We start from the raw sequence: 22799 nt of genomic DNA, 5'->3' as shown, positions 1-22799 counted from the left end.
TGCAGGCAACAAAGGTAGGTGTGTGCTTGTGTGTGTGTTTCCTATGCAGATCCTAAGCCCAGTGTCACATGCAAGTAGGAGGAGTAAGAAGGGTTCCTGGCAAATCCGGGTTATGGATTGCATTTAAAAAGGCCCCGTGGGAGTGCAATGGGCCCCTGTCTTGCTGCTTAGCAATAATGGTATGGGTTTAGGTTCTGCTGTGTGTACTGGTGGTTGACTGCCCCCCAGCCCAGAGTGTGCATGGAAAATTGTCTGGCAGCCTCCCTGACAGCAAGCAGTGATAGTGCCCATGAAGGGGACCTTGTTGGGCCCGCCCCTTTCACGGTTATCGCTTCTCGGCCTTTTGGCTAAGATCAAGTGTAGTAATACAGGAGATCTGGTCAGAAGGTACTCGGGTACCCCTCTCCTCGGCCTTGTGGGATCGCCCAGGTTTATTGCCTGGGCTTCACCCACTTGTTGCTATTGGGGAGAGGGCCTAGTCCCAGGGTAACGAGTGGCGATCGCCTCTCAAGACCTTCGGGTGGAGAGAGGTTAGAACCATGGATGATGATCCGGATCCAGGTTCTGTGCCGGCATACGCAAGGATCAAAAACACCGTGAGAGTCATTCTCACGGATGATACCAAAAGGGCGGACGATTTGAAATTCGTAGGAGAGGACGTGCTCGGAGGAGTTTTCGGAATACAGAAGGGCGAGATATTGGCAATCCAGGACTACCCGAAGCGTAAAATTTTTGATGTGACGTTCACACAAAATGGCATCCACAGAGATTTTGTTACCAGAGCTGCTGCGAGTAAAGACAAAAAGCTTCAGGGTGTCCGGATTATTGAGCACGTTCTAGACGATATTAAGCTGGTGGTAGTAAAGATGTATTCCCCTTTCGCCAACCTACACGATGTTGAGTTGTTTTTACAAGTCTATTTTAGTAAGGTTGAGTGCAGAGGAAAAATCATGAACAGCTGTGGCATCTGGACATCTAAGTGGAGATTTCAGGTTACATGCAAAAAAGATGACAGATTGCCAGGGGGAATACAACTACCACCAGCTCGTTTTAAAATAAATAATATGTGTGGCGACCTCTTTTATGCGGGGATGCCAAGCTACTGCAGGAAGTGTCACAGATATGGACACACAAAAGAAAACTGTGAAAGTACATGCAAAAAATGTGGTAGCACACAGCACGAGACAGAGAAATGCACAAGAGGAGGGAGGTGCAATTTCTGTCAACAATTCGGTCACCTTTTCTCCTCTTGTCCCCACAGACATAGGACGGAGCAGCAGTGGCAACCCTGGAGGCAGCAAGGACAGCAACCGGGACACCAGCCGAGGCAAGCAGAGCCAGTGATTACCCCCCCACAAGAGGTAAGCGGTGAGATGGAGAAGGAGAAAGACCCCCCTCAGGCAAAAGGAGGGGACCCTAAAGAGCAGAGGATGGCCAAAAAACGTGCAAGTGGTGAAAAAACTGGCCCCCAGGAGCATGCTGGGTTAAGAGAGGAGCGGACGGCGGCTGAATCCGCTCCTCAGCAACCTCTGGCTCAGGGTCCCCCTGAGAGCGATGATCCGGGTGGAGAGGTGAAGGTTAAAAGGCGGAGGGGCTCCAGAAGACTCTATTCGGAGGCGGTCCAGGGGGAGCCGATGGAAGTACCTGCGGATGCAGGGAACCCAAGTGACGTTCCTCCACAGGTCCCCATAGGGGATACCCCCCCTCCTCCCTGCCAGGAGGAGGTTTCAGGGGTGACCGTCTCTGAGGTACCAGAGACGGAACTAAGTGAACACCCGACCCCTATGGAGGGGCAAGAGGTGGAAGAACCCAATGAGTCTGGAGCCCTGATTGCCAGGATGCCCGAGAACAACTATGCCTCAATCATGATGGAGGAGGGGGGTCGGCTGAGTGATGGTGCCTCCTCTCCTGCTTCCTCTATGCGTACAGTTGAGTCAGATTTTGGGGGGTATGAGGCTTCGGAGGGGGAATCAGAGGTGTAAGACATTTTCTTGTACATTCCCATGGCTGAGTTGTCCGGTCTGTCCTTGAACGTGAGAAGTGTGAGCGCCAGAGTAAGAAGGGTTGCCCTATTTAATTACTTGTCGGTTTTTGCTGCTTCCGTCCTTTTCCTGCAGGAATGTGGCATCCCGCACAGATTAAATTATAAAGAATATGAAGATGATTGGGTGCACGGTCCATCAGTCTGGTCTGGATCAAATGAGTCCAGATCAGCAGGGGTCGCCATACTTTTTAAAGGGAACGTTTTAATTGAGAGTTTTAACGAAATTTTACCAGGCAGAATTTTATTGGTCAGCGCTTTTATTAATGGTATTAAATGGCAGTTTTTAAATTTTTATGGTTCTCCTGATAAGAATGAAAGAATAAAAATGTTGGAGATTTTACCCCTTTTTATTAACAATTCTAGTCCTCTTGTTTTATCAGGTGATTTTAATTGTATTTTAAGGGGAGAACGCCGTTTTTCGAACGCAGTGAGTAGGAACTATGATAAGACGTCTTTTATGTTAAAAAACTTGATTTTAGATTTTAATCTCACTGATGTTTTTAAAAAATGTAATTTTAACGTACCAGAGGAAGACGGTGTTACCTGGAGCAATGCAAGCTGTAGCTCCAGGATAGATTTTATTTTTTGTTCTTATCAAGTACTGCCTTTTAACTGTGATCTTTTTACCAATGTTTTTTCTGACCATAAATTATTGTATTTTAAAGTTAAAAGTGATTTTAAAAGGAGAACTGGTAGGAATGCCTGGAAGTTAAACGTGTCCCTTTTAGAAGATCCGCAGGTTTTATCAGATTTTATCACCTTTTACAAGGAATGCAGACGAGTAAAAGACCCCAACACTCCCACCAGTATCTGGTGGGAAAAAATGAAACTAAAAATAAAAGAATTTTTTATCCGTGTTGGGGTTAGGAAAGCTAAAGAAAAACGTGAATTTTATAATATCCTAAATACTCGTCTGCAAACCCTGTACAAATTCAGAGCACATGGGATGGAGGTGGAGAAGGAGGTACATGATCTTAAAAAAGAAATAACTAAGTGCCTGGAGCAGAAAGGAAAAGAAATTATCTTTAGGTCTCGAATACAGCATCTTGAGGAAAACGAGACCTGCTCCAGGTATTTTTTTAAGAAAATACATGAAAATAGAAGGTTAATAGAAAACATTGAAGGAGTGAATGATGTACAGGGTATTTTAAAAAAGGTGCAAGAGTTTTATGCGGATCTTTTTAATGTAAAACACATTGATGAATGTTTTATGAATGACTCGTTAAAGGAGATCACCAATTTTTTAGATCCTGTCTCACAGTCTTTTTTATTGCAGAATATTTCAGAGCAGGAGATTTTAGAGACCGTCAAGAGTTTTAAAACAGGTAAAGTGCCTGGGCCGGATGGTATACCCATTGAATTTTATGTTACTTTTTATGGTATTTTAAAAGAAGATTTGTTCTCCCTTTTTACGGAAGTCTTTAAGTCTAAAATCCTCCCAGGCTCATGGAAGAAGGGTGATGTCTCCCTGCTATTCAAAAAGGGAGACCGGTCGGAACTCAAAAACTGGAGACCAATCACCCTTCTGAACTGCGACTATAAAATAATGGCGAAACTGTGTGCTAACCGCTTAAAGAACGTAATCCATAAAATAATTCATACAAACCAAGTCTGTGGGGTGCCTGGGAGGAGTTTATGGGAGAACCTAAACCTTTTAAAGGATGTAATTAGCGACACCAAATTAAGAAAAGGAAAGCTGGCGGTTTTATCCATAGATTTTGAAAAAGCTTTCGACAGGGTGTCACATTTTTATCTTTTTAAGGTTTTAGAGAAAATGGGTATACCTGATGGCTTTTTATTGTCTCTTAGAGCTTTTTATGATAACTGTACTAGTAAAATTTTAGTAAATGGTTTTAAGACACAGGGCGTGATTTTAAATTCCGGAGTGAAGCAGGGGTGTCCCTTGTCCCCACTACTCTTCATTTGCGCAATAGAGCCTCTTTTATGTACAATACGAAAGGATAAGCAGATCCATGGAGTCCCCCTGCCAGGAGGAGGGGGACTAGAGGCGAAGGTAGTGGGGTACATGGACGATGTTGCGGTGTTTTGCAGGGACACCCCATCGCTTCAGAAGACGCTAAAACAGATTCAATATTTTAATTGTGCCTCCGGTTTTAAAGTCAATTTTAACAAAAGTAACATTTTAAACATAGGCGGAATGCCTTTGTATGATGTGCCCGTCCCTGTGTCTGAGTCGGTGCAGATTTTAGGTGTCTCCTTTGACGAGTCTAATAATGGTTTTAATAGCTGGGACTTGGTGGCTCAAAAAATAAATAAGAAAATATGTATGTGGAACATGCGAGAACTTACAATGGAAGGGAAGGTTTTAATTACAAAAATGGTGCTTTTACCTATTTTATTGTATTTAAGTCTGGTTTTCCCACCCCCCGAAATGGTTCTAAAGAAAATAACAAAAGCTTGTTTTACTTTCTTTTGGAGTTCTAAGAGCGAAAAATTAAAGAGACAAATTGTGATAAAACCGAACTCCAGGGGCGGTAAGGATTTTCCAGATTTTAAAGCTTTCCTTTTAATAAAGTTTTTTAGCATGTGTTTTACTACTGTATTTAAAGATAGCTACTGGTCTTATTTTGTTCGTTTTAATACTGGTTATTTTATGCGGAGGAACGGCTGGTTTTCTACAGTTTTAAGTTGCCCTTATTCTTTGAATTTACCCCCTCAATACATGATTTTAGGAAAAATTTTAAACTTATATAATTTTAAAGGTAAAAGTGTTCAGGATCTGTGCAATAGCAAAAAACTACTAAAGGAAATAAAAGAAACCAGTACCGTGACTCCCATCAAAAATTTTAACGAACAGAAGTGTGTACAGATTTGGAAGATGTTGAGTATTAATTATCTTTTTAATTCACAGAAGGACCTGGCCTGGAGCTGCGCACACGAGTGTCTTCCATGCCGGGCATTCCAGCACCGAAGAGGATTATCCAACTCTGCAACCTGCCCGAGGGAGGGATGCCGACAAGAGGAGACCGTGCACCATCTAATATGGACTTGTTTTTACTCGCAGAAAATATGGACAAAGATACTCCCTCTGGTAAAAAGGATAACTGGACTAAAAGACTTAAATATTGCAGTGGTTTTTTATGGTTGCCTGGAATGCCCAACACGGACTCAAGAGACTATTGCATGGAAGATCATAAACTGTGTGAAGGCAGCTCTGTGGAAGGCCAGGAATATTTTATTGTTCAAGCATGAGGTTTTATCTGTGAAGGACATTTTATCTATCTGTTTTTATGAAATGTACCAGTACTATCTTTTAGACAAGAAGAGATTTCCGCTTTTATCTAGAAAATGGTTTTTAAAAGAATGGAATTCTATCTTGTAAAGCCACCAAGTGCCCATTTTATGTTTTAATATGTTGTAAATATGTTATTTATATGTAACTGTATTTATTGACATATTTGCACAACTTTGTTAACATTATTTAATTTTTAATAAAGTTTGCCCCCGTAAGGGTAGTCAAGTTAAAAAAAAAAATCTGTTCTTATCAGTTTAATATCTGATACGTCCCCTATCTGGGGACCATATATTAAATGGATTTTTGAGAACGGGGGCCGATTTCGAAGCTTGCTTCCGTCGCCCTATGCATTGACCCGATATGGCAGTATCTTCGGGTACAGTGCACCACCCCCTTACAGGGTTAAAAAGAAAGATTCCTACTTTCATTGCTACCTGCTTGCTGGCTAGCCAGCTAGCCAGCCCTGTGGGCCTTGCTGCTGCTGCTGCAGCCAAAAAACAAAAGGTGGTGCTGCTGCTGCTTCTGCTGCTTCTGCTTCTGCTTGTGTCTGGCCGCTGTTGGAGCGTCCAGGCACAGGACTTCTGCTGCTGCTGACTAAATGGCCTCCTTAATTGGATCATTTGAGTAGCCAGCACACCTGTGCAGGTAGGGCATGACATGATAGGCAGCTGCCTTGATAGCGGGTGGGTGCTGAATGTTCCTAATTGACAAAATAAGATTAATGCTTATGAAGAAATATAAAATCTCATCCCTTCCCCAATATCGCACCACACCCCTACCCCTTAATTCCCTGGTTGAACTTGATGGACATATGTCTTTTTTCGACCGTACTAACTATGTAACTATGTAACATAACATGGGGGGGGTCTCCTGGCTGTTCACACAGGTGTGTCATTGCTGTACATTGACCATGCATTGCTTCTGTGGTATTGCAAAGGCAAAGACAAATGCTTCCAGCCATCCATTGCACTAATGGATTGGTCATCAGCTGGCTGTCTATGTCCCGCATCAATATAGACCAAAGTACAGAGGGTTAGGCTATGCTATTGTGCACCTACCTGATGCATCAGAAGGTGCGAGGCCCTTGCTAAATTCTGTGCACAGACTTTGAGATCTATACTTTAGACTGTATCTAAACCTGCTCCAACATGGACTGACATTCTGGCCTACTTTCAGCCGATGCGACTTGTCTGTCGCTGAACAGTCGCTTTTTATGTATTCAGCACCTATGTATAATGTTGTAAAAATGCTCTAGAAGCTAAAGTCGCAGAAATGTCACACATATTTGGCCTGCAACTTTCTGTGCGACAAATTCAGACAGGAAAAATCAGTATAAATCCTTAGAAAATTATCCCCCAGTGTCTCCATCTGCTGGCGGTATTGAATAAGCATTGCTGCACTGATGGGGTATGCATTAGACGAAAAAAAAGAAGAAAAAGAAGAATAATACGCCCAGAAAAGAGGCGAAAAGGAGAAAAACGTAAAAAAACGTGAAAAAAAAGTAAGAGGAAGAGAAGGGAAAAAAAGGTGGAAATGGGTTTAAAAGTGATTTCGGCGGAGAAATATATATATATATATATATATATATATATATATATATATATATATATACGCGCACACACACACATATATATAAACGTATTCTCCGTTGAGATATTGCAGCCGCTGCTGTGTCCAGGCCCAGGAGCCTTAGCACTGTGCTGTGATGTCACTCAATACCACTGACATCACTAGGTGTAAACAACATCTCTCCTTTGCTGTGTATGTGACTATGGAGCTGTTTGGTGATGTCGTCTATTATGGCCTTCATAGAAGCAACAGGAGATTGTTGCATCCATCTAGAACCCTCAGAACTACAGTGCTATGATGTCACTCACTTCCACAGGCCTTGCAGAGTGTAAACAACAACAACCCAGCTTTGTTGTGTATGTAACCATAGGGATTTGTGATGTCACCTAGAACCTTCACAGCAGCGACAGCTTTATGAGGAGCATCAGCACTGCTCTGCCTGAGCAGAACCATCACCGCCATAGGTTGTCAAATAACCCGGATTTAACCCACACAGGTAAGTCCAATGGGGTGCAGGCATGTCCTCTATGCTTACAGCTTCCCGTGGGTGTTGGTTTGATACCGTTTGGGGACAGCCAAGGAGGCATCTGCAGGCAACAAAGGTAGGTGTGTGCTTGTGTGTGTGTTTCCTATGCAGATCCTAAGCCCAGTGTCACATGCAAGTAGGAGGAGTAAGAAGGGTTCCTGGCAAATCCGGGTTATGGATTGCATTTAAAAAGGCCCCGTGGGAGTGCAATGGGCCCCTGTCTTGCTGCTTAGCAATAATGGTATGGGTTTAGGTTCTGCTGTGTGTACTGGTGGTTGACTGCCCCCCAGCCCAGAGTGTGCATGGAAAATTGTCTGGCAGCCTCCCTGACAGCAAGCAGTGATAGTGCCCATGAAGGGGACCTTGTTGGGCCCGCCCCTTTCACGGTTATCGCTTCTCGGCCTTTTGGCTAAGATCAAGTGTAGTATCTGTTCTTATCAGTTTAATATCTGATACGTCCCCTATCTGGGGACCATATATTAAATGGATTTTTGAGAACGGGGGCCGATTTCGAAGCTTGCTTCCGTCGCCCTATGCATTGACCCGATATGGCAGTATCTTCGGGTACAGTGCACCACCCCCTTACAGGGTTAAAAAGAAAGATTCCTACTTTCATTGCTACCTGCTTGCTGGCTAGCCAGCTAGCCAGCCCTGTGGGCCTTGCTGCTGCTGCTGCAGCCAAAAAACAAAAGGTGGTGCTGCTGCTGCTTCTGCTGCTTCTGCTTCTGCTTGTGTCTGGCCGCTGTTGGAGCGTCCAGGCACAGGACTTCTGCTGCTGCTGACTAAATGGCCTCCTTAATTGGATCATTTGAGTAGCCAGCACACCTGTGCAGGTAGGGCATGACATGATAGGCAGCTGCCTTGATAGCGGGTGGGTGCTGAATGTTCCTAATTGACAAAATAAGATTAATGCTTATGAAGAAATATAAAATCTCATCCCTTCCCCAATATCGCGCCACACCCCTACCCCTTAATTCCCTGGTTGAACTTGATGGACATATGTCTTTTTTCGACCGTACTAACTATGTAACTATGTAACATAACATGGGGGGGGTCTCCTGGCTGTTCACACAGGTGTGTCATTGCTGTACATTGACCATGCATTGCTTCTGTGGTATTGCAAAGGCAAAGACAAATGCTTCCAGCCATCCATTGCACTAATGGATTGGTCATCAGCTGGCTGTCTATGTCCCGCATCAATATAGACCAAAGTACAGAGGGTTAGGCTATGCTATTGTGCACCTACCTGATGCATCAGAAGGTGCGAGGCCCTTGCTAAATTCTGTGCACAGACTTTGAGATCTATACTTTAGACTGTATCTAAACCTGCTCCAACATGGACTGACATTCTGGCCTACTTTCAGCCGATGCGACTTGTCTGTCGCTGAACAGTCGCTTTTTATGTATTCAGCACCTATGTATAATGTTGTAAAAATGCTCTAGAAGCTAAAGTCGCAGAAATGTCACACATATTTGGCCTGCAACTTTCTGTGCGACAAATTCAGACAGGAAAAATCAGTATAAATCCTTAGAAAATTATCCCCCAGTGTCTCCATCTGCTGGCGGTATTGAATAAGCATTGCTGCACTGATGGGGTATGCATTAGACGAAAAAAAAGAAGAAAAAGAAGAATAATACGCCCAGAAAAGAGGCGAAAAGGAGAAAAACGTAAAAAAACGTGAAAAAAAAGTAAGAGGAAGAGAAGGGAAAAAAAGGTGGAAATGGGTTTAAAAGTGATTTCGGCGGAGAAATATATATATATATATATATATATATATATATATATATATATACGCGCACACACACACATATATATAAACGTATTCTCCGTTGAGATATTGCAGCCGCTGCTGTGTCCAGGCCCAGGAGCCTTAGCACTGTGCTGTGATGTCACTCAATACCACTGACATCACTAGGTGTAAACAACATCTCTCCTTTGCTGTGTATGTGACTATGGAGCTGTTTGGTGATGTCGTCTATTATGGCCTTCATAGAAGCAACAGGAGATTGTTGCATCCATCTAGAACCCTCAGAACTACAGTGCTATGATGTCACTCACTTCCACAGGCCTTGCAGAGTGTAAACAACAACAACCCAGCTTTGTTGTGTATGTAACCATAGGGATTTGTGATGTCACCTAGAACCTTCACAGCAGCGACAGCTTTATGAGGAGCATCAGCACTGCTCTGCCTGAGCAGAACCATCACCGCCATAGGTTGTCAAATAACCCGGATTTAACCCACACAGGTAAGTCCAATGGGGTGCAGGCATGTCCTCTATGCTTACAGCTTCCCGTGGGTGTTGGTTTGATACCGTTTGGGGACAGCCAAGGAGGCATCTGCAGGCAACAAAGGTAGGTGTGTGCTTGTGTGTGTGTTTCCTATGCAGATCCTAAGCCCAGTGTCACATGCAAGTAGGAGGAGTAAGAAGGGTTCCTGGCAAATCCGGGTTATGGATTGCATTTAAAAAGGCCCCGTGGGAGTGCAATGGGCCCCTGTCTTGCTGCTTAGCAATAATGGTATGGGTTTAGGTTCTGCTGTGTGTACTGGTGGTTGACTGCCCCCCAGTCCAGAGTGTGCATGGAAAATTGTCTGGCAGCCTCCCTGACAGCAAGCAGTGATAGTGCCCATGAAGGGGACCTTGTTGGGCCCGCCCCTTTCACGGTTATCGCTTCTCGGCCTTTTGGCTAAGATCAAGTGTAGTATCTGTTCTTATCAGTTTAATATCTGATACGTCCCCTATCTGGGGACCATATATTAAATGGATTTTTGAGAACGGGGGCCGATTTCGAAGCTTGCTTCCGTCGCCCTATGCATTGACCCGATATGGCAGTATCTTCGGGTACAGTGCACCACCCCCTTACAGGGTTAAAAAGAAAGATTCCTACTTTCATTGCTACCTGCTTGCTGGCTAGCCAGCTAGCCAGCCCTGTGGGCCTTGCTGCTGCTGCTGCAGCCAAAAAACAAAAGGTGGTGCTTCTGCTGCTTCTGCTTCTGCTTGTGTCTGGCCGCTGTTGGAGCGTCCAGGCACAGGACTTCTGCTGCTGCTGACTAAATGGCCTCCTTAATTGGATCATTTGAGTAGCCAGCACACCTGTGCAGGTAGGGCATGACATGATAGGCAGCTGCCTTGATAGCGGGTGGGTGCTGAATGTTCCTAATTGACAAAATAAGATTAATGCTTATGAAGAAATATAAAATCTCATCCCTTCCCCAATATCGCGCCACACCCCTACCCCTTAATTCCCTGGTTGAACTTGATGGACATATGTCTTTTTTCGACCGTACTAACTATGTAACTATGTAACATAACATGGGGGGGGTCTCCTGGCTGTTCACACAGGTGTGTCATTGCTGTACATTGACCATGCATTGCTTCTGTGGTATTGCAAAGGCAAAGACAAATGCTTCCAGCCATCCATTGCACTAATGGATTGGTCATCAGCTGGCTGTCTATGTCCCGCATCAATATAGACCAAAGTACAGAGGGTTAGGCTATGCTATTGTGCACCTACCTGATGCATCAGAAGGTGCGAGGCCCTTGCTAAATTCTGTGCACAGACTTTGAGATCTATACTTTAGACTGTATCTAAACCTGCTCCAACATGGACTGACATTCTGGCCTACTTTCAGCCGATGCGACTTGTCTGTCGCTGAACAGTCGCTTTTTATGTATTCAGCACCTATGTATAATGTTGTAAAAATGCTCTAGAAGCTAAAGTCGCAGAAATGTCACACATATTTGGCCTGCAACTTTCTGTGCGACAAATTCAGACAGGAAAAATCAGTATAAATCCTTAGAAAATTATCCCCCAGTGTCTCCATCTGCTGGCGGTATTGAATAAGCATTGCTGCACTGATGGGGTATGCATTAGACGAAAAAAAAGAAGAAAAAGAAGAATAATACGCCCAGAAAAGAGGCGAAAAGGAGAAAAACGTAAAAAAACGTGAAAAAAAAGTAAGAGGAAGAGAAGGGAAAAAAAGGTGGAAATGGGTTTAAAAGTGATTTCGGCGGAGAAATATATATATATATATATATATATATATATATATATATATATATACGCGCACACACACACATATATATATAAACGTATTCTCCGTTGAGATATTGCAGCCGCTGCTGTGTCCAGGCCCAGGAGCCTTAGCACTGTGCTGTGATGTCACTCAATACCACTGACATCACTAGGTGTAAACAACATCTCTCCTTTGCTGTGTATGTGACTATGGAGCTGTTTGGTGATGTCGTCTATTATGGCCTTCATAGAAGCAACAGGAGATTGTTGCATCCATCTAGAACCCTCAGAACTACAGTGCTATGATGTCACTCACTTCCACAGGCCTTGCAGAGTGTAAACAACAACAACCCAGCTTTGTTGTGTATGTAACCATAGGGATTTGTGATGTCACCTAGAACCTTCACAGCAGCGACAGCTTTATGAGGAGCATCAGCACTGCTCTGCCTGAGCAGAACCATCACCGCCATAGGTTGTCAAATAACCCGGATTTAACCCACACAGGTAAGTCCAATGGGGTGCAGGCATGTCCTCTATGCTTACAGCTTCCCGTGGGTGTTGGTTTGATACCGTTTGGGGACAGCCAAGGAGGCATCTGCAGGCAACAAAGGTAGGTGTGTGCTTGTGTGTGTGTTTCCTATGCAGATCCTAAGCCCAGTGTCACATGCAAGTAGGAGGAGTAAGAAGGGTTCCTGGCAAATCCGGGTTATGGATTGCATTTAAAAAGGCCCCGTGGGAGTGCAATGGGCCCCTGTCTTGCTGCTTAGCAATAATGGTATGGGTTTAGGTTCTGCTGTGTGTACTGGTGGTTGACTGCCCCCCAGTCCAGAGTGTGCATGGAAAATTGTCTGGCAGCCTCCCTGACAGCAAGCAGTGATAGTGCCCATGAAGGGGACCTTGTTGGGCCCGCCCCTTTCACGGTTATCGCTTCTCGGCCTTTTGGCTAAGATCAAGTGTAGTATCTGTTCTTATCAGTTTAATATCTGATACGTCCCCTATCTGGGGACCATATATTAAATGGATTTTTGAGAACGGGGGCCGATTTCGAAGCTTGCTTCCGTCGCCCTATGCATTGACCCGATATGGCAGTATCTTCGGGTACAGTGCACCACCCCCTTACAGGGTTAAAAAGAAAGATTCCTACTTTCATTGCTACCTGCTTGCTGGCTAGCCAGCTAGCCAGCCCTGTGGGCCTTGCTGCTGCTGCTGCAGCCAAAAAACAAAAGGTGGTGCTTCTGCTGCTTCTGCTTCTGCTTGTGTCTGGCCGCTGTTGGAGCGTCCAGGCACAGGACTTCTGCTGCTGCTGACTAAATGGCCTCCTTAATTGGATCATTTGAGTAGCCAGCACACCTGTGCAGGTAGGGCATGACATGATAGGCAGCTGCCTTGATAGCGGGTGGGTGCTGAATGTTCCTAATTGACAAAATAAGATTAATGCTTATGAAGAAATATAAAATCTCATCCCTTCCCCAATATCGCGCCACACCCCTACCCCTTAATTCCCTGGTTGAACTTGATGGACATATGTCTTTTTTCGACCGTACTAACTATGTAACTATGTAACATAACATGGGGGGGGTCTCCTGGCTGTTCACACAGGTGTGTCATTGCTGTACATTGACCATGCATTGCTTCTGTGGTATTGCAAAGGCAAAGACAAATGCTTCCAGCCATCCATTGCACTAATGGATTGGTCATCAGCTGGCTGTCTATGTCCCGCATCAATATAGACCAAAGTACAGAGGGTTAGGCTATGCTATTGTGCACCTACCTGATGCATCAGAAGGTGCGAGGCCCTTGCTAAATTCTGTGCACAGACTTTGAGATCTATACTTTAGACTGTATCTAAACCTGCTCCAACATGGACTGACATTCTGGCCTACTTTCAGCCGATGCGACTTGTCTGTCGCTGAACAGTCGCTTTTTATGTATTCAGCACCTATGTATAATGTTGTAAAAATGCTCTAGAAGCTAAAGTCGCAGAAATGTCACACATATTTGGCCTGCAACTTTCTGTGCGACAAATTCAGACAGGAAAAATCAGTATAAATCCTTAGAAAATTATCCCCCAGTGTCTCCATCTGCTGGCGGTATTGAATAAGCATTGCTGCACTGATGGGGTATGCATTAGACGAAAAAAAAGAAGAAAAAGAAGAATAATACGCCCAGAAAAGAGGCGAAAAGGAGAAAAACGTAAAAAAACGTGAAAAAAAAGTAAGAGGAAGAGAAGGGAAAAAAAGGTGGAAATGGGTTTAAAAGTGATTTCGGCGGAGAAATATATATATATATATATATATATATATATATATATATATATATATGCGCACACACACACATATATATAAACAAATTCTCCGTTGAGATATTGCAGCCGCTGCTGTGTCCAGGCCCAGGAGCCTTAGCACTGTGCTGTGATGTCACTCAATACCACTGACATCACTAGGTGTAAACAACATCTCTCCTTTGCTGTGTATGTGACTATGGAGCTGTTTGGTGATGTCGTCTATTATGGCCTTCATAGAAGCAACAGGAGATTGTTGCATCCATCTAGAACCCTCAGAACTACAGTGCTATGATGTCACTCACTTCCACAGGCCTTGCAGAGTGTAAACAACAACAACCCAGCTTTGTTGTGTATGTAACCATAGGGATTTGTGATGTCACCTAGAACCTTCACAGCAGCGACAGCTTTATGAGGAGCATCAGCACTGCTCTGCCTGAGCAGAACCATCACCGCCATAGGTTGTCAAATAACCCGGATTTAACCCACACAGGTAAGTCCAATGGGGTGCAGGCATGTCCTCTATGCTTACAGCTTCCCGTGGGTGTTGGTTTGATACCGTTTGGGGACAGCCAAGGAGGCATCTGCAGGCAACAAAGGTAGGTGTGTGCTTGTGTGTGTGTTTCCTATGCAGATCCTAAGCCCAGTGTCACATGCAAGTAGGAGGAGTAAGAAGGGTTCCTGGCAAATCCGGGTTATGGATTGCATTTAAAAAGGCCCCGTGGGAGTGCAATGGGCCCCTGTCTTGCTGCTTAGCAATAATGGTATGGGTTTAGGTTCTGCTGTGTGTACTGGTGGTTGACTGCCCCCCAGCCCAGAGTGTGCATGGAAAATTGTCTGGCAGCCTCCCTGACAGCAAGCAGTGATAGTGCCCATGAAGGGGACCTTGTTGGGCCCGCCCCTTTCACGGTTATCGCTTCTCGGCCTTTTGGCTAAGATCAAGTGTAGTATCTGTTCTTATCAGTTTAATATCTGATACGTCCCCTATCTGGGGACCATATATTAAATGGATTTTTGAGAACGGGGGCCGATTTCGAAGCTTGCTTCCGTCGCCCTATGCATTGACCCGATATGGCAGTATCTTCGGGTACAGTGCACCACCCCCTTACAGGGTTAAAAAGAAAGATTCCTACTTTCATTGCTACCTGCTTGCTGGCTAGCCAGCTAGCCAGCCCTGTGGGCCTTGCTGCTGCTGCTGCAGCCAAAAAACAAAAGGTGGTGCTGCTGCTGCTTCTGCTGCTTCTGCTTCTGCTTGTGTCTGGCCGCTGTTGGAGCGTCCAGGCACAGGACTTCTGCTGCTGCTGACTAAATGGCCTCCTTAATTGGATCATTTGAGTAGCCAGCACACCTGTGCAGGTAGGGCATGACATGATAGGCAGCTGCCTTGATAGCGGGTGGGTGCTGAATGTTCCTAATTGACAAAATAAGATTAATGCTTATGAAGAAATATAAAATCTCATCCCTTCCCCAATATCGCGCCACACCCCTACCCCTTAATTCCCTGGTTGAACTTGATGGACATATGTCTTTTTTCGACCGTACTAACTATGTAACTATGTAACATAACATGGGGGGGGTCTCCTGGCTGTTCACACAGGTGTGTCATTGCTGTACATTGACCATGCATTGCTTCTGTGGTATTGCAAAGGCAAAGACAAATGCTTCCAGCCATCCATTGCACTAATGGATTGGTCATCAGCTGGCTGTCTATGTCCCGCATCAATATAGACCAAAGTACAGAGGGTTAGGCTATGCTATTGTGCACCTACCTGATGCATCAGAAGGTGCGAGGCCCTTGCTAAATTCTGTGCACAGACTTTGAGATCTATACTTTAGACTGTATCTAAACCTGCTCTGACATTCTGGCCTACTTTCAGCCGATGCGACTTGTCTGTCGCTGAACAGTCGCTTTTTATGTATTCAGCACCTATGTATAATGTTGTAAAAATGCTCTAGAAGCTAAAGTCGCAGAAATGTCACACATATTTGGCCTGCAACTTTCTGTGCGACAAATTCAGACAGGAAAAATCAGTATAAATCCTTAGAAAATTATCCCCCAGTGTCTCCATCTGCTGGCGGTATTGAATAAGCATTGCTGCACTGATGGGGTATGCATTAGACGAAAAAAAAGAAGAAAAAGAAGAATAATACGCCCAGAAAAGAGGCGAAAAGGAGAAAAACGTAAAAAAACGTGAAAAAAAAGTAAGAGGAAGAGAAGGGAAAAAAAGGTGGAAATGGGTTTAAAAGTGATTTCGGCGGAGAAATATATATATATATATATATATATATATATATATATATATATATATATATATATATACGCGCACACACACACATATATATAAACGTATTCTCCGTTGAGATATTGCAGCCGCTGCTGTGTCCAGGCCCAGGAGCCTTAGCACTGTGCTGTGATGTCACTCAATACCACTGACATCACTAGGTGTAAACAACATCTCTCCTTTGCTGTGTATGTGACTATGGAGCTGTTTGGTGATGTCGTCTATTATGGCCTTCATAGAAGCAACAGGAGATTGTTGCATCCATCTAGAACCCTCAGAACTACAGTGCTATGATGTCACTCACTTCCACAGGCCTTGCAGAGTGTAAACAACAACAACCCAGCTTTGTTGTGTATGTAACCATAGGGATTTGTGATGTCACCTAGAACCTTCACAGCAGCGACAGCTTTATGAGGAGCATCAGCACTGCTCTGCCTGAGCAGAACCATCACCGCCATAGGTTGTCAAATAACCCGGATTTAACCCACACAGGTAAGTCCAATGGGGTGCAGGCATGTCCTCTATGCTTACAGCTTCCCGTGGGTGTTGGTTTGATACCGTTTGGGGACAGCCAAGGAGGCATCTGCAGGCAACAAAGGTAGGTGTGTGCTTGTGTGTGTGTTTCCTATGCAGATCCTAAGCCCAGTGTCACATGCAAGTAGGAGGAGTAAGAAGGGTTCCTGGCAAATCCGGGTTATGGATTGCATTTAAAAAGGCCCCGTGGGAGTGCAATGGGCCCCTGTCTTGCTGCTTAGCAATAATGGTATGGGTTTAGGTTCTGCTGTGTGTACTGGTGGTTGACTGCCCCCCAGCCCAGAGTGTGCATGGAAAATTGTCTGGCAGCCTCCCTGACAGCAAGCAGTGATAGTGCCCATGAAGGGGACCTTGTTGGGCCCGCCCCTTACACGGTTATCGCTTCTCGGCCTTTTGGCTAAGATCAAGTGTAGTATCTGTTCTTATCAGTTTAATATCTGATACGTCCCCTATCTGGGGACCATATATTAAATGGATTTTTGAGAACGGGGGCCGATTTCGAAGCTTGCTTCCGTCGCCCTATGCATTGACCCGATATGGCAGTATCTTAGGGTACAGTGCACCACCCCCTTACAGGGTTAAAAAGAAAGATTCCTACTTTCATTGCTACCTGCTTGCTGGCTAGCCAGCTAGCCAGCCCTGTGGGCCTTGCTGCTGCTGCTGCAGCCAAAAAACAAAAGGTGGTGCTGCTGCTGCTTCTGCTGCTTCTGCTTCTGCTTGTGTCTGGCCGCTGTTGGAGCGTCCAGGCACAGGACTTCTGCTGCTGCTGACTAAATGGCCTCCTTAATTGGATCATTTGAGTAGCCAGCACACCTGTGCAGGTAGGGCATGACATGATAGGCAGCTGCCTTGATAGCGGGTGGGTGCTGAATGTTCCTAATTGACAAAATAAGATTAATGCTTATGAAGAAATATAAAATCTCATCCCTTCCCCAATATCGCGCCACACCCCTACCCCTTAATTCCCTGGTTGAACTTGATGGACATATGTCTTTTTTCGACCGTACTAACTATGTAACTATGTAACATAACATGGGGGGGGTCTCCTGGCTGTTCACACAGGTGTGTCATTGCTGTACATTGACCATGCATTGCTTCTGTGGTATTGCAAAGGCAAAGACAAATGCTTCCAGCCATCCATTGCACTAATGGATTGGTCATCAGCTGGCTGTCTATGTCCCGCATCAATATAGACCAAAGTACAGAGGGTTAGGCTATGCTATTGTGCACCTACCTGATGCATCAGAAGGTGCGAGGCCCTTGCTAAATTCTGTGCACAGACTTTGAGATCTATACTTTAGACTGTATCTAAACCTGCTCCAACATGGACTGACATTCTGGCCTACTTTCAGCCGATGCGACTTGTCTGTCGCTGAACAGTCGCTTTTTATGTATTCAGCACCTATGTATAATGTTGTAAAAATGCTCTAGAAGCTAAAGTCGCAGAAATGTCACACATATTTGGCCTGCAACTTTCTGTGCGACAAATTCAGACAGGAAAAATCAGTATAAATCCTTAGAAAATTATCCCCCAGTGTCTCCATCTGCTGGCGGTATTGAATAAGCATTGCTGCACTGATGGGGTATGCATTAGACGAAAAAAAAGAAGAAAAAGAAGAATAATACGCCCAGAAAAGAGGCGAAAAGGAGAAAAACGTAAAAAAACGTGAAAAAAAAGTAAGAGGAAGAGAAGGGAAAAAAAGGTGGAAATGGGTTTAAAAGTGATTTCGGCGGAGAAATATATATATATATATATATATATATATATATATATACGCGCACACACACACATATATATAAACGTATTCTCCGTTGAGATATTGCAGCCGCTGCTGTGTCCAGGCCCAGGAGCCTTAGCACTGTGCTGTGATGTCACTCAATACCACTGACATCACTAGGTGTAAACAACATCTCTCCTTTGCTGTGTATGTGACTATGGAGCTGTTTGGTGATGTCGTCTATTATGGCCTTCATAGAAGCAACAGGAGATTGTTGCATCCATCTAGAACCCTCAGAACTACAGTGCTATGATGTCACTCACTTCCACAGGCCTTGCAGAGTGTAAACAACAACAACCCAGCTTTGTTGTGTATGTAACCATAGGGATTTGTGATGTCACCTAGAACCTTCACAGCAGCGACAGCTTTATGAGGAGCATCAGCACTGCTCTGCCTGAGCAGAACCATCACCGCCATAGGTTGTCAAATAACCCGGATTTAACCCACACAGGTAAGTCCAATGGGGTGCAGGCATGTCCTCTATGCTTACAGCTTCCCGTGGGTGTTGGTTTGATACCGTTTGGGGACAGCCAAGGAGGCATCTGCAGGCAACAAAGGTAGGTGTGTGCTTGTGTGTGTGTTTCCTATGCAGATCCTAAGCCCAGTGTCACATGCAAGTAGGAGGAGTAAGAAGGGTTCCTGGCAAATCCGGGTTATGGATTGCATTTAAAAAGGCCCCGTGGGAGTGCAATGGGCCCCTGTCTTGCTGCTTAGCAATAATGGTATGGGTTTAGGTTCTGCTGTGTGTACTGGTGGTTGACTGCCCCCCAGCCCAGAGTGTGCATGGAAAATTGTCTGGCAGCCTCCCTGACAGCAAGCAGTGATAGTGCCCATGAAGGGGACCTTGTTGGGCCCGCCCCTTTCACGGTTATCGCTTCTCGGCCTTTTGGCTAAGATCAAGTGTAGTATCTGTTCTTATCAGTTTAATATCTGATACGTCCCCTATCTGGGGACCATATATTAAATGGATTTTTGAGAACGGGGGCCGATTTCGAAGCTTGCTTCCGTCGCCCTATGCATTGACCCGATATGGCAGTATCTTCGGGTACAGTGCACCACCCCCTTACAGGGTTAAAAAGAAAGATTCCTACTTTCATTGCTACCTGCTTGCTGGCTAGCCAGCTAGCCAGCCCTGTGGGCCTTGCTGCTGCTGCTGCAGCCAAAAAACAAAAGGTGGTGCTGCTGCTGCTTCTGCTGCTTCTGCTTCTGCTTGTGTCTGGCCGCTGTTGGAGCGTCCAGGCACAGGACTTCTGCTGCTGCTGACTAAATGGCCTCCTTAATTGGATCATTTGAGTAGCCAGCACACCTGTGCAGGTAGGGCATGACATGATAGGCAGCTGCCTTGATAGCGGGTGGGTGCTGAATGTTCCTAATTGACAAAATAAGATTAATGCTTATGAAGAAATATAAAATCTCATCCCTTCCCCAATATCGCGCCACACCCCTACCCCTTAATTCCCTGGTTGAACTTGATGGACATATGTCTTTTTTCGACCGTACTAACTATGTAACTATGTAACATAACATGGGGGGGGTCTCCTGGCTGTTCACACAGGTGTGTCATTGCTGTACATTGACCATGCATTGCTTCTGTGGTATTGCAAAGGCAAAGACAAATGCTTCCAGCCATCCATTGCACTAATGGATTGGTCATCAGCTGGCTGTCTATGTCCCGCATCAATATAGACCAAAGTACAGAGGGTTAGGCTATGCTATTGTGCACCTACCTGATGCATCAGAAGGTGCGAGGCCCTTGCTAAATTCTGTGCACAGACTTTGAGATCTATACTTTAGACTGTATCTAAACCTGCTCCAACATGGACTGACATTCTGGCCTACTTTCAGCCGATGCGACTTGTCTGTCGCTGAACAGTCGCTTTTTATGTATTCAGCACCTATGTATAATGTTGTAAAAATGCTCTAGAAGCTAAAGTCGCAGAAATGTCACACATATTTGGCCTGCAACTTTCTGTGCGACAAATTCAGACAGGAAAAATCAGTATAAATCCTTAGAAAATTATCCCCCAGTGTCTCCATCTGCTGGCGGTATTGAATAAGCATTGCTGCACTGATGGGGTATGCATTAGACGAAAAAAAAGAAGAAAAAGAAGAATAATACGCCCAGAAAAGAGGCGAAAAGGAGAAAAACGTAAAAAAACGTGAAAAAAAAGTAAGAGGAAGAGAAGGGAAAAAAAGGTGGAAATGGGTTTAAAAGTGATTTCGGCGGAGAAATATATATATATATATATATATATATATATATATATATATATATATACGCGCACACACACACATATATATAAACGTATTCTCCGTTGAGATATTGCAGCCGCTGCTGTGTCCAGGCCCAGGAGCCTTAGCACTGTGCTGTGATGTCACTCAATACCACTGACATCACTAGGTGTAAACAACATCTCTCCTTTGCTGTGTATGTGACTATGGAGCTGTTTGGTGATGTCGTCTATTATGGCCTTCATAGAAGCAACAGGAGATTGTTGCATCCATCTAGAACCCTCAGAACTACAGTGCTATGATGTCACTCACTTCCACAGGCCTTGCAGAGTGTAAACAACAACAACCCAGCTTTGTTGTGTATGTAACCATAGGGATTTGTGATGTCACCTAGAACCTTCACAGCAGCGACAGCTTTATGAGGAGCATCAGCACTGCTCTGCCTGAGCAGAACCATCACCGCCATAGGTTGTCAAATAACCCGGATTTAACCCACACAGGTAAGTCCAATGGGGTGCAGGCATGTCCTCTATGCTTACAGCTTCCCGTGGGTGTTGGTTTGATACCGTTTGGGGACAGCCAAGGAGGCATCTGCAGGCAACAAAGGTAGGTGTGTGCTTGTGTGTGTGTTTCCTATGCAGATCCTAAGCCCAGTGTCACATGCAAGTAGGAGGAGTAAGAAGGGTTCCTGGCAAATCCGGGTTATGGATTGCATTTAAAAAGGCCCCGTGGGAGTGCAATGGGCCCCTGTCTTGCTGCTTAGCAATAATGGTATGGGTTTAGGTTCTGCTGTGTGTACTGGTGGTTGACTGCCCCCCAGCCCAGAGTGTGCATGGAAAATTGTCTGGCAGCCTCCCTGACAGCAAGCAGTGATAGTGCCCATGAAGGGGACCTTGTTGGGCCCGCCCCTTTCACGGTTATCGCTTCTCGGCCTTTTGGCTAAGATCAAGTGTAGTATCTGTTCTTATCAGTTTAATATCTGATACGTCCCCTATCTGGGGACCATATATTAAATGGATTTTTGAGAACGGGGGCCGATTTCGAAGCTTGCTTCCGTCGCCCTATGCATTGACCCGATATGGCAGTATCTTCGGGTACAGTGCACCACCCCCTTACAGGGTTAAAAAGAAAGATTCCTACTTTCATTGCTACCTGCTTGCTGGCTAGCCAGCTAGCCAGCCCTGTGGGCCTTGCTGCTGCTGCTGCAGCCAAAAAACAAAAGGTGGTGCTGCTGCTGCTTCTGCTGCTTCTGCTTCTGCTTGTGTCTGGCCGCTGTTGGAGCGTCCAGGCACAGGACTTCTGCTGCTGCTGACTAAATGGCCTCCTTAATTGGATCATTTGAGTAGCCAGCACACCTGTGCAGGTAGGGCATGACATGATAGGCTGCTGCCTTGATAGCGGGTGGGTGCTGAATGTTCCTAATTGACAAAATAAGATTAATGCTTATGAAGAAATATAAAATCTCATCCCTTCCCCAATATCGCGCCACACCCCTACCCCTTAATTCCCTGGTTGAACTTGATGGACATATGTCTTTTTTCGACCGTACTAACTATGTAACTATGTAACATAACATGGGGGGGGTCTCCTGGCTGTTCACACAGGTGTGTCATTGCTGTACATTGACCATGCATTGCTTCTGTGGTATTGCAAAGGCAAAGACAAATGCTTCCAGCCATCCATTGCACTAATGGATTGGTCATCAGCTGGCTGTCTATGTCCCGCATCAATATAGACCAAAGTACCGAGGGTTAGGCTATGCTATTGTGCACCTACCTGATGCATCAGAAGGTGCGAGGCCCTTGCTAAATTCTGTGCACAGACTTTGAGATCTATACTTTAGACTGTATCTAAACCTGCTCCAACATGGACTGACATTCTGGCCTACTTTCAGCCGATGCGACTTGTCTGTCGCTGAACAGTCGCTTTTTATGTATTCAGCACCTATGTATAATGTTGTAAAAATGCTCTAGAAGCTAAAGTCGCAGAAATGTCACACATATTTGGCCTGCAACTTTCTGTGCGACAAATTCAGACAGGAAAAATCAGTATAAATCCTTAGAAAATTATCCCCCAGTGTCTCCATCTGCTGGCGGTATTGAATAAGCATTGCTGCACTGATGGGGTATGCATTAGACGAAAAAAAAGAAGAAAAAGAAGAATAATACGCCCAGAAAAGAGGCGAAAAGGAGAAAAACGTAAAAAAACGTGAAAAAAAAGTAAGAGGAAGAGAAGGGAAAAAAAGGTGGAAATGGGTTTAAAAGTGATTTCGGCAGAGAAAT

The 22799-nt window shown here is 44.9% G+C and overlaps 7 non-coding genes and 2 pseudogenes across 7 annotated transcripts; all 9 read left to right on the top strand.

The window, feature by feature from the left end:
* The first annotated feature begins 327 nt into the window (after positions 1–327).
* LOC130331138 (U2 spliceosomal RNA) lies at positions 328–460 on the top strand (annotated as a pseudogene).
* Positions 461–5486: 5026 nt separating this feature from the next.
* Positions 5487–5692, top strand: LOC130331130 (U2 spliceosomal RNA; annotated as a pseudogene).
* Positions 5693–7784: 2092 nt separating this feature from the next.
* LOC130331179 (U2 spliceosomal RNA) lies at positions 7785–7975 on the top strand. Its single transcript, XR_008874128.1, has one exon. It is a non-coding gene; the product is annotated as a U2 spliceosomal RNA (small nuclear RNA).
* Positions 7976–10061: 2086 nt separating this feature from the next.
* Positions 10062–10252, top strand: LOC130331178 (U2 spliceosomal RNA). The gene has a single exon (XR_008874127.1). It is a non-coding gene; the product is annotated as a U2 spliceosomal RNA (small nuclear RNA).
* Positions 10253–12333: 2081 nt separating this feature from the next.
* On the top strand, positions 12334–12524 carry LOC130331177 (U2 spliceosomal RNA). The gene has a single exon (XR_008874126.1). It is a non-coding gene; the product is annotated as a U2 spliceosomal RNA (small nuclear RNA).
* Positions 12525–14603: 2079 nt separating this feature from the next.
* On the top strand, positions 14604–14794 carry LOC130331176 (U2 spliceosomal RNA). The gene has a single exon (XR_008874125.1). It is a non-coding gene; the product is annotated as a U2 spliceosomal RNA (small nuclear RNA).
* Positions 14795–16884: 2090 nt separating this feature from the next.
* On the top strand, positions 16885–17075 carry LOC130331119 (U2 spliceosomal RNA). The gene has a single exon (XR_008874084.1). It is a non-coding gene; the product is annotated as a U2 spliceosomal RNA (small nuclear RNA).
* Positions 17076–19155: 2080 nt separating this feature from the next.
* LOC130331175 (U2 spliceosomal RNA) lies at positions 19156–19346 on the top strand. Its single transcript, XR_008874124.1, has one exon. It is a non-coding gene; the product is annotated as a U2 spliceosomal RNA (small nuclear RNA).
* A 2090-nt stretch (positions 19347–21436) lies between these two features.
* Positions 21437–21627, top strand: LOC130331173 (U2 spliceosomal RNA). The gene has a single exon (XR_008874123.1). It is a non-coding gene; the product is annotated as a U2 spliceosomal RNA (small nuclear RNA).
* The last annotated feature ends 1172 nt before the right edge of the window (positions 21628–22799 follow it).

Source organism: Hyla sarda, unplaced genomic scaffold, assembly GCF_029499605.1.
Source record: "Hyla sarda isolate aHylSar1 unplaced genomic scaffold, aHylSar1.hap1 scaffold_346, whole genome shotgun sequence".
NCBI classification, from domain to species: domain Eukaryota; kingdom Metazoa; phylum Chordata; class Amphibia; order Anura; family Hylidae; genus Hyla; species Hyla sarda.
This window is presented reverse-complemented; position numbering and strand designations above follow the sequence as displayed.